The sequence below is a fragment of the Parus major genome, chromosome 4, assembly GCF_001522545.3.
Source record: "Parus major isolate Abel chromosome 4, Parus_major1.1, whole genome shotgun sequence".
Lineage (NCBI taxonomy): Eukaryota > Metazoa > Chordata > Aves > Passeriformes > Paridae > Parus > Parus major.
In genome coordinates this window covers 55,549,054-55,560,653 of record NC_031771.1, presented here as the reverse complement: position 1 = coordinate 55,560,653, position 11,600 = coordinate 55,549,054, and the positions used below count along the sequence as shown (strand labels likewise).

The 11,600-nt window shown below is 38.3% G+C and overlaps 1 long non-coding RNA gene across 1 annotated transcript; it reads left to right on the top strand.

Annotated features, from left to right (window-relative positions):
- The first annotated feature begins 410 nt into the window (after positions 1 to 410).
- On the top strand, positions 411 to 4,486 carry LOC107202635. The gene is made up of 3 exons (XR_001520769.2): positions 411 to 701; positions 2,842 to 3,124; positions 3,675 to 4,486. It is a non-coding gene; the product is annotated as an uncharacterized LOC107202635 (long non-coding RNA).
- Positions 4,487 to 11,600: the final 7,114 nt, after the last annotated feature.

Below are 11,600 nucleotides of genomic sequence, written 5' to 3'. Positions count from 1 at the left end.
AATAGATTGTTTTTTATCTCCCTCTGTATTTTCTTCCTTCCAACTTCTCTTTCTTAGTGGAAGAGGGGTAAGATATATTGCACTAATTGTAAGATAGGCTTTTCAAACAGCAGTTTGTATATGAATAATAACAAGTTTGCTTCGAGACAGTCTGATAAGATATGGCAGATTTAAAATTCAGCTGCCTTTTTAGGCTCTTGTGTCTTTGTGTAAACACCTGAAACCTCTCATTCCACCTACTGCTCTTCCATTACAGATAAGACAGTAGCATCTCAATTCACATAGTTCAGGAAAAGAAGTGACCAGTGGCACAGACATCATGAGCTTTCCTCAGCAGCTACCAGCAAATAAAGCTGTGTCTGACTAATACAAATTTTACATCTGTTAACACACTTATACACCTACTGTTTGAAAAATTCTGTGCTAGAATAATTGTTTTAGCTGTCTTTTACTCCAATCTTGCAATTCAAGGAAACTAATTTTGTCCTTATGTTGCAGCAGAGCCATAGTAAAGGAAGGGTGTAAACACACCCAAATGTTGTGAATTGCTGCTTCTGTTACCATTTCCTCTGAAGAGGAGGGGCTGAATTTCAGAGCTGTGGAATGAGCAGGAGACAGCAGAGCTCAGAGATGCTGGAAGGAGAAAGCACAAGAAGAGCATGGGCATCAGGGGTGCTGAGGGACCAATACTTTTAGCAGAGGTAGGCCTTGAGTTTCCCAAAGATTATTATGATCCAAATCATACTTGTGAGAATACAAGGTTCTACCTCTTCATAATTCATCCAGCAAATAGGTTGATGAAGGGGAGTATATAATAAAAACAATTACAATTTTATTTTATTTATATTTATTTATATTTTATATTTAATTAAATTTTTATATTTAATTTAATTTTTATTTTATATTTAATTTTATTTATCAGTCATCTTTCTACAAATACTGTGGGTTTGGGACACCATCATTAGCATGAATTCCTATTGATATCGATAGAAGCTCAGGTTAAGAGGAATCTTGTATAATCTAGTGCAGCCTGCCCAAAGCCAGAGCCTGGTCTACTGCTGTGTTCTTCCACTAATTCTTGTGATTTTAGTTGTTTGCATACAAGCTTTTTATTCTGTGCGAATCTCTTGGGCAGACTGTGCTATGTCTACCTTAACTTATTTGGCATTTTATCATCTCCCTGATTTCTGTGATTTCCTTCCCATTGACATTTTTTCAGGTACAGTCAGTTCTCTGCTTGACTTCAGCTTTACTATAGGATCCTCCTTTCCTATCTTCCTTTTTTATAGGAACCATTTCTGTCACATTAGACTGCCGTATTTCCTTCTTAAACCCCTGCTTAGAGTTTTCTTTCAGCAGAAAAGTATTCTGTACTTGAAATATTCACTATTAAAGCTGGTAAATTTTTACCCAGAGAGCTAAAACCTATTTTAATTTCTCACATAAAGTCTGGGATTTATTTTTTTTTAAATAGATCTAATTACATATTTCAGATTTCTGATGAGAATATTTTCTAGTATTTATATTTTCTAGGTTGCTGTTTCTGTCCATGGGTCCTGGTTTGTACTGATGTTTCATTACTAAAATATGCCTGGCAAATATATCCATATGTAAATAATTGTACATATAAATATTTATATTTTATGTAAATTCCCACATAATGAAAATATTATTAGAAAGACGTGGGTTTTTAAAATATAAAATCTATTTTTGATTGAATATTTGTTTAAAAAGTTGTAAGAATAGAAGCTTCCTGATTTGTGAGCATCAACTCACATGATCTTTTTTCTAAATCAAATTAAGAGAAGAGTAAGCAGAAATTACCAGGAGTTAATTAAAGTGTACTTTTAAGCAGTTTCACTATAAAAAGCTGAAAAAAAAACCCTATTAATGAGGTGCAGCTTGATTAGAAAGTTGCTTTAAACCCACTGCCTGTTTTCAGTTCTCTGGGAGAACAGCAGAAAGAATTGTTGACTACCATTGTGTCAAACTCATTAATAAAAGAGTGCTAATGCACATTTGCTTCCCCGGTAAGCTGTGTCTTATATAAGTCTGATTCAACTAGACAAATGACCTGCTTTTAAAAGGGGATAGAAACATTTGCAGTAAAACTGTGCTGTCAGATGTGCAGAGGGTACATAACTTCTACAGAAAAGACGTTTATTCAAATTCTTTAGACACAGAAGGTCAAACGAGCCTAGTTAAAAGTCAAGAAAATGAAATCAGCATTTGGGACTAAATCCTTGTCTCAGTGCATAGGCCAAAAACCCCACCTGTCCTCTTGGGATGTCAGTGGTCTCTGGGCTGCATTGCTCAATCAGTCCTGGAGTGGTGCAGAAGTAATCTGGGGTGACTACACAGCTGCTGCGCAGAAAAGGTTGATCTGTTAGCTCACATGTGTGCCATTTCTAGTTCTAGTGGAATTCAGCTCCTTAGGATAGAAACAGGTACCTTTGATATGAAATAACATAGGAGATAAACAGTACCAGAGAAGGTTCTGTATTTTTCTTGATGTGGTGAATAGTCTTCCAGAATACATCTTCCAACACTGCCATTGATACTAGAGGAAGAAACCAATTTTATGCATTAGTGATATCTGTAGAGTTTAAGACATGTAAATGTCTTGCAAATAGCACTGATCATTTATTCAAGCAACTGCTTTACAATATTTTTTTTAACTTGGTTACCAGTATAATACAATGGAACAACAGCATACAACCTGGTTCTGATCTTTTTTTCCCATGTAATTCATTGACTGCAGCAAAATTATTTCTAAATTGCTTCACCAAGCCAAGATTTTCAAATGCAGCTGTAAGAAATAATCCTTCTTATTTGTCACAGAAATATAGGATACTTGAATTTGGAAGGAACCTCTGGATGTCATCTGGTCCACATTCCCTGCTCAAGCAGAGCCACTTCAGATGACCATGTCAGAGACCTTTTGAGTATCTGCAAGGCTGGGGACTCCACAAGCTCCCTGGGCAACCTCTTCAGTGCTCAGTCACCCTCACAGTAAAAAAGTGTCTCCTGATGCTCAGAGGGAGCCTCCTGTGTATTAATTTATCCTGTCATTGGACACCACTGGAAAGAACCTGGTTCTGTCTTCTTTTCACCCTCCCTTCAGGTATAATACTTTGACCTGCTGGCACCCTATAGCAGGTACCTTGTAAACACTTCCTTGCTTACTTTTGGAGAGAGACATAGAAAAATATTTCCAGCCCTTTTGTCCTCAGTTTATGTTCTGCATCTATTGCCTTCCTCATGCTGACATATTCCTTCTGTATCACATTTTTAAACAATGCTAAGGATAGCAGAGTTTCAGGTTTTGTTGAGTCATCCAACAGCTAAGGAAAAACAAAGGAAGCATTTTCTTACAACTTTCAGAAAAATGGAAAAATGACACAGTAGAATAATGGAATCCCTTTCTTCTAAAAATACCTGCCAATGCCCCCATTTTCCATATTATGACCACGCTGCAAAGGAGAGACCTAATCTGTGGTCTTCACATTTGTGTAGTTCTCCAACTCCAGCCTTCCATATATTCATACAGTTATGCAAGTTCATGAAATCAAACAATTTTATATACCTTATTAGAATACTTTCATGAATTGTGCTTAGGTAAACTGGATCCTAACAGAAGATGTCACTTTTTTTCCACTCATATGATTTCTTAGGTCAGAGAAGCTGAGCTGATTGCATGCCAGAGGATGAAGAGCGCTCCATCTGCTTGTGGCTTTAAGCAGCCCACACAAAAAAATTGCAAAGTGGGTTTTACCTGGACCCAAAGTGATATTCTCAGCTACCTGCAAGATCCAGGCAATACAGCTTCAGGCATGTGGTGCAAGAGGAAGAGGAGTGGTTCAGCTCTAGTGCCCAAAGCAGAACAAAACTGCTGTGAAAATGTGAAGCACATTTCAGTGATCTGATTCTTTATCTGTACCTCCTTGATTACAATCAAGGAATCATGATGACCAGCTAACTTTCATTAGTGTTTCTGAACTGGTGATTCTTCAGTGAAGATATATAGGTCTGTCTTTTTCTGCTGTCTGTATATGAGTCTGTATTTGACCTAGAGGTCCCCATGCCTATTTCCTCAGTTCCCAGTTCCTGTAGATTACTTCCACTAGAATCCTAGAGGAAAAACATTCTGTGGTTTCTGCTAGTAGCTGTATGAATGAATGTGTGCTACTGTTGAGTGATTATGAATTTGACGCAAAGGCAAGTGTCATGTGGCTTTTTAGGAATGCAGCATAAAATGCAAGTATGTAAAGAACTACAGTAGACAGTGCAATTTACTGAGAGGAGATGCCAAAACATGTTATGAAATACTCCTTGTGTACTTTAATATTTCTTCTGTGTTCTCCCACACAGTGTTCAGAACAAATTAAATGACATGAAGAATATTACAGATTTTTTAAAACAGATGGAGGACATCACTTTTATGGATTTGAACAATTCATTAAAAGTTAGTTTCTGTTAAGATTCACCATGCTGTGATTTTTCTCACATCTTGTCTGCCTAGTCCAGGCTGATCCTAATCTAAGCAGGGGACTGAGGGAGTCCTCTGACTGGTGCACCAGCTGATGTCTGAACCGCCCTCTCGTCAGCAGAGAAATAAGGAGACTTTGCAGAAGGAATGTAAATTGTGCTCCTGCTGAGCTCAGTGCTGCTGTTGGTAGAGGAGACAGGATACTGTTGCATGGGGGAGGAGATAGGCCACATCCATTCGGGTGTTGAAGAAATGTGTTTTCATCCTCAACATTCCCCACATTAATGGGGAGTTTTGAGCATAATGGGTTAGTGCACATGTATTTTAAACAATGAGAACTGTTTTTGTAAGGACTTAGCAAGGCTCATTCAGGATTAGGAAGGTCTGTTTGGTATATATACCAACAGGATGAGGCACCACTGGCTATATTTTCCAGTCCAGGCAGTTTGTTTCTTATTGGCCTCTTCCATGCAACCCTTGCCCTCCAGAGGGTTGTCATTTTTCCTTGTGTCACCAGTCCTTTCCACTATATGCCCAGAATGTTATATTGTGTCCTTGACAAGGCATTCTTCTGCATGCTCACACACGTAGGGCTGGGTGCCCCAAGGCTGTTTGCATGCTCTGTTATATCAGTGGGGGCAGGTCTGTCCCATGGCAGTAACACCCATGCTTTTGCAGAGAAACAAGAGGTACATAAAAGTGGATGCTGCTCGTGTGACTTTGCACATGCCTGCAGACTGATGGGGATGACAGCAGGCTCCTACACTTTGATTACAGGGTGGGTGCACGTAGGGATGCACAGGGATGAGCCACAGTGTACAAGAGTCACACACCTTCATGAGAGCTTTATGAACTGGAAAAGTTGGATACCTGTGTTCTAGGTCACTCATGACATGCAATCGACATGTCAGAGCATTTGCGTGGTAACAATCCTTTACCTGAAGTGTTGTCTGAGATTATAGATATAATTGATGAAGAAGTGTGTAAAATTGTCTCAAGGCTCTTTTCCTCAAGGCTGGGATTAATGAATGAGAGACGGTATTCTTGTTTAAACTCAGAGATGTTTATTATTTCTTTTCTATGTTACATTCTCACAGACTGTGAGTTTTTCAGCACACTAAGCTAACAAACTAAAAATGGAACCCCTGATTTCTCGCTACAAGACCTTTTAAGAGTCAACTACCCAATTATAAAATGCCAACTAATTTATTTTTACTTTTAACCCAATAACCAAACACCCGTGTTCCGTACTGCGGATTTTTCTATCCAATCACACAATATTACCTAAAACCCAAGAAAAAGAAGATGAAAGAACAAGGCAAGCTAACACCTTAAAAGCTCCACTTGCTACATATATTTTACTATATCCCAAAACCTTAAACTCTGTATTTTCCACCATGTGATGTAGCACACTTCTATTCAAACTACACACTCACAATCTCAGTTCTATTCCTTAATTTTGGAAGCCTTTCCCACAGCCTCAGGTCAAATACGGTGTTCTTCTGCGGGTCAGTTCCTGTTAGCACAGAAAGCCTGAAATTCTCTGTGCCCAGGGTCCCAACAAAGAAGTATTGTGATTTAAGATCAAAATGTCTATTCAGAAACTAAATGGATTTGATACCAAAACACTTTTATCACAGATGTAAGTAATTTTACAAATTATGTGAATTGCCTGTCCCATGGGAAAGACAATGGAAAGGAGGAGTCAGGAGGGAGTCAAAGTTCCAGCTGTGGGTTCATGGTCATGGAGCAGGGCTGTGAGGCCCCTTTCCATTCTTCAGTAGCTTATAACCTCAAAATTTAGAGACTGGGTGAAGAAAGTTTTGGTCAGCCTTCCTCAACACCCAGCAAGTCTGTGGTGCTGGTGCTCACAATCAGCCCATCTCAAAGGCTTTTCACAAACACATGGTGACAATGCTTGACATGTCTTTTACAGTCAATGTACTCATCTGTTTCTAGGACTAAGTTTCTCCCTTATCCTATAGGATTGACTGAAGTTCATATGCCAACAGTTCTTGTCAACAAAGTACCCTATTCCAATAGCCACAAGGAGCTACTTTTTAGGTTTGACTTATTTTATGCTGAGGTTGGTGAGTTGCTTCCTTGTCAGCTCCAAAGAAACAGTGCCAAAACCTAATGTCCTTTAATACTTGCACTGAAATTCAACTGTGGTATGTCTGCAAATATTTCCCAAATATTTTCTAATACGTGAGCTTATGCATGCACCACATATTTGCAGCGCTATAAAGAAATACTGGTGGACAACTTGATTCAATTTGCTCACTGATTTTATTTTCCTTGGACTTCAATGGCATTTAGTTGTGTCTCTGCTGATCAGCTTGATGTTTAGCTCCATGCAGTGTTATATTTTATCTTGGCTCCAAATATGTTCTCAAATTAACATGATGGTACAGATGGATTCTTGTCTCAGAGCCATATGATTGATTTCATCTCTGATATTCTGCTCCATCAACATGCAAGGAATTAGTCCTGACATCAAAGGGCAATCTGTTTACATTGGAAGTGCAAAATATTGCGCTAAGCAATGCAAAACAAATTAAAAAAGAGAATGGCACTGCCACTGCTTTTTTGAAACAAAACACAAACTTATTAGGAAATCCATATACTCTCTTCTCTAAAGCAATTATCTTAAATGCTGAGAACATAAGAACATCTGTAATGAGTCAAACTAAAGGTCTGTTTGGACTGCTGTGCATGTATGCTAGTGGCCAATTTAGGATGCTAGAGATACGAATGGGGCAAGCAGATGGTGATATACTTCCCCTCTTAAAGTCTTTCCAAAACAAAAATTCTAGAGGAATTCCAGGAAGTGGACCAGCAGTAATCATGGTAAATTTACATGGGTTATAATTTATCAGCCACTCAGAATGGATTCAAAAATATTTTAGCAGTAACACACAATAAAAAGCACTAACAAAAACTGCACTAGAGCTTGTAAATTAATACAGATTTAGGATATATTTTTTCAAATCGGAGGAATTCTGGCAAAAAGAATTTTTTGTCTTCCATTTTGTTTTGGAATATAAATAGTGTTGCATTCATTTTGATTCAGAAGATTGTCTTTTGTACTTGTCAGTGTAAAGGATGAAAATAAATAACTAAACAAAATGTGATTCTGATCTTGACACTTGCAGTCAAAAAGGGTTTGTTTCATGTTTGAGACAGAAAATATTTTAGTTGATGACATAAATTACTAACTCTCTTACACTCCTCTTTTTAATATAGTTTCTTCAGATTGATGTAAAATAATTATAATAATAGCATCCTTTGAAAATATCTCCAAGACTAAAATGGTGAATGTGAACTAGACTGACAGAGAAAGAATCCAGCAATAGGCTGGACAATGCATAATTCCTTTGGGTGATATATAGCCCTCTGTCATGCCCATCACTTTTTTTGCATTGAAGACCTATCTTTTGTGTTTTACATTCCTCACAAATAATGAATTATCTGTTTTAGTCAGCTCTTGGTACTGAGTTGTTAATGAAAATTCAGTTTCAGAAGTAGAAAATGTTGTAGCATCTGGTAGAAACCATAGTAGTGTCTTGACAGGCTGAGAGAGTTGAAGCTGTTCAGCCTGGAAAACAGAAGGTTTTGAGGAGACCTCATAGAACCTTCCAGTGTCTTTAAGGGGCCACTAGAGAGCTGGTGAGGAAGACTTTAAAAGGGCATGTAGTGATAGCACAAGGGGGAATGGCTTTCAACTATAAGAGTAGGTTAAGATTAGTTATTAGGAGGATATTCTTTTCTGTGAGGTTGGTGAGGTACTGGAGTGGGTTGTCCAGAGAAGCTGTGGATGCCTTGCCCCTGGCAATGTTCAAGGCCAGGCTGGATGGAGCTCTGAGCAACCTGGTCTAGTGGAAGGTTGGAGAGTCTGTCCAGAGCAGGGGGGGTTGGAGCTAGAAACCTTTGAGGTTTCCCAGATCAAAACATTCTACAACAAACTTTGTTTCTTTGTGTGTACTGGCTCCAGCTTCCTGGAGAAGTTAATTTTGTTTTAGGGGCTTTGGGGAAAGCAGTTAGAGAGTGTCCAGTGGAGCACCATGAGGATGGTGAAGGGCCTGGAGGGGAAGCTGTGTGAAGAGAAGTGCAGATCTCTTGGTCTGTTCAGCGTGGAGGAGACTGAGGGAAGACCTCATTGCAGTCTTCAGCATCCTCATGTGGAAAAGAGGAGGGGCAGGTACTGAACTCTTCGCTCTCATGACCTGTGACAGGACTCAAGGAAATGACATGAAGCTAAGGTGGGGGAGGTTTAGTTTGATAGATATCAGGAAAAGCTTTTTCACCTAGAGAGAGGTTGGGCACTGGAACGGGCTCCCCAGGGAAGTGGTCACACCACCAGCCTGACAGAGTTCAAGGAACCTTTGGAAAATACTCTCAGGCACACAATGTGGCTCTTCGTGGTGTCCTTTGCAGGATCAGGAGCTGGACTTGATTATCCTGATGGGTCTCTTTCAACTCAGCATATTCTATGGTTCTCTGACATTTAGAAACTGGTGTTTAGATTGAAATCAGAAATAAAATACTGCTAAAGCCCATCTTTACATCTAAATATATATATAGAAACACAAATAATATTGCTTTTAGATGAACTCACATTTGTTGCAGATAGTTTCTGCCAGGATGGATTTCCTCTGAATATATTTCAGCTTGTGCCTTTGATTTTGACTGAGTATCTATAAGGCTTTGTCTAAGGAAAGATGACAATTCTTCCTCAGTAAACCATCACTGCATATACACTGCAGATGTAGCAAATGCGCTAATGTGCTGCACAGGTGCAGTGCAGTCAGGTACAAGGTTAAAGTCTCCACAAACTTCAGGCACAGCCTGTGCTTGAGTCTTTAGTCGCCCTCAGTGTCATAATATGCTTTCTTCTGTTCAGATGTTTTTTTCCAGTGGTAAATTGAGTTTGAACAGAGTGCATCCCCTTCACTCTTCCACAAAATGGTGATTATTTAAGTTAATTCAAATGCCCAAGAAAACTCTCAGCTTTCTGTCACACTGTCCCAGAAAGCCCAGCAGGAGCTCTGCCTGCTGGCTGGGATTGTCCCTTGTTAGACCAGGGTCATGAGCAGCAGAAATTCTGTGAGCTGGTATTGAGAGTGTTTGTGTTTTCCTGAGGCACCTTTCATCTGCCAGAAATACAGCTGTTTTGCAATCCTTCCTTCCAGCAGTGAGCACATCTGAACTGTGCCTTTAAAGCCTTTGCATTAAAACAAGGTCTCCTATTCAGAATAGCTAATAGCTCAGGTTATAATATGATCAGTCAAACAAAATATTTTTAAAAGCTTTCCTGTATAATGTGACCTAGGGAAGTGCATTAGCTGAGTAAATATATTGTTGATTTGTTTTTCCATTAGCAATGAGTAATTTCTCTCTAAGTGACCTATAGCACTGTTTTCTGGGAATAAAGCTCTATTGATAAAGAGATAGGATTGTAAAGGAAATATTTTTTTCTTTAGAGAAAACTTGTACAAAATGAGGGTACACTGGTTTCTCTGGGTTTATATCCTTTAGATATGACATGACTTTGTTGCTTTTTCTTCCTTCATCTCCAGGTCAAAGGAATCATGCTGTACATTATAACAGAGGTACTGTTTTCATTTTCTCAGCATCTATACTCAGCTATGCCTTTAAAAAAGACAAATTCATCTTGTGACTGTCTGCTGTGTGACATGTTATATAATTTGATGTATATTTATTTATATCCCTCCATTGCAAGAAATGGCAGTTTTCACCAAAAGAAAACAAGACATTCATTCTCATTTGTTTGGGGATCCAAGAAATATCTGAGCAAACCATCTCCCTCACTGTTTGCTTCAAGATTGAGAACAGGAAATATAGAATTGGTATGGAGAATATGACAAAGCATGTGGCACTGTAAGATAATCTTTTAGAATCGAGCTTGCCTCATGATAGACAGTGCCTGAAATTTTCATGCATAGAAAATATCATTTTCTGACATGTTAAGAAGTAAGTATATATGCACTGCAAATTGATATTCAGCAGATTTGTTAGTATGCAGATCTTTGCAAGATAATCAAGAGAGTGCTTAGAAAGTATTGCGATAATAAATTTCTTAGAGCAGATGTTCCTTAGCAGATTTTATCTGTGTCATTTCAATGATAAATCCTTCTGACTTCTTAACCTTTAACTACAGTTGCACACTTACATTTGATTGTGAGAAATAAAATAAATGGAAAAGAATTTTATAAAATGAGTGTAATTTATCCAGAGGTCACTGAGTCTATGATAATGAAAAAAAATTGCCCCTAAAACTTACCATTAGGAGGAAAAAAGGTTAGAAACTGTGCAAAACTGTTAGTGAAATGATTGCATCTTACATTTTGAATTATAGAAGTTCTTGCTAAAATTTCTCATAAGTTATTAAGCCAAATACCTAAATCTAACCTTCCTAAGTTATACTGCTCCCTGTACACTCTTTATCGAGTTTTGGTTTTTGTTTCACAGATACATTTGGTGTGAGATTAATCTCTAATTTTAACTTTCTAAAATTAAGGTATATATACCAAAATAGTCATCAAGGCTGTCTTCATAATTAGTTGAGAAAACTAAAGGAAAACTTTATTGTACTTTAGTCCTAGCATGGTATTAGTCATATCTGGAGTTGCTTAAGTATTCCATTTGCAGTGGCGTAGTGCTGGCACAACCATAGGCATTAATCAGTTTTGGCATTAATCCTAGCTACAGGCTTTGCCCACAGGAAGAAAATTTGTTCCATTTGCTTGGATTCTGAGCTATGGTGGGTTCAAACCCCTTTCTGCCCATGGATGTCTTTGGTTAATAAAGTTAGACCTACCTCAGTCTTTGAAGTCATGAGAATTACTTACCCAAATACTACTGGGAAAGCAAGCATTACTGTCCTTGTGCTTTTACCAAGTGCAAATTGTAAGAGTATTTATTCCCTTCTTCCCACATTAAACTGAAGCTCAGTAGACTGAGTTACCTAGACACTGTTACTACATATTTGCTAGAAAATTAAACAATGTCAAGGAATATTATTAGCATTCATGTCAAGCAGTCTGGTCTGGCCTGGCCATGAACTTCAGGTTAAACTATTTCCCTCTTA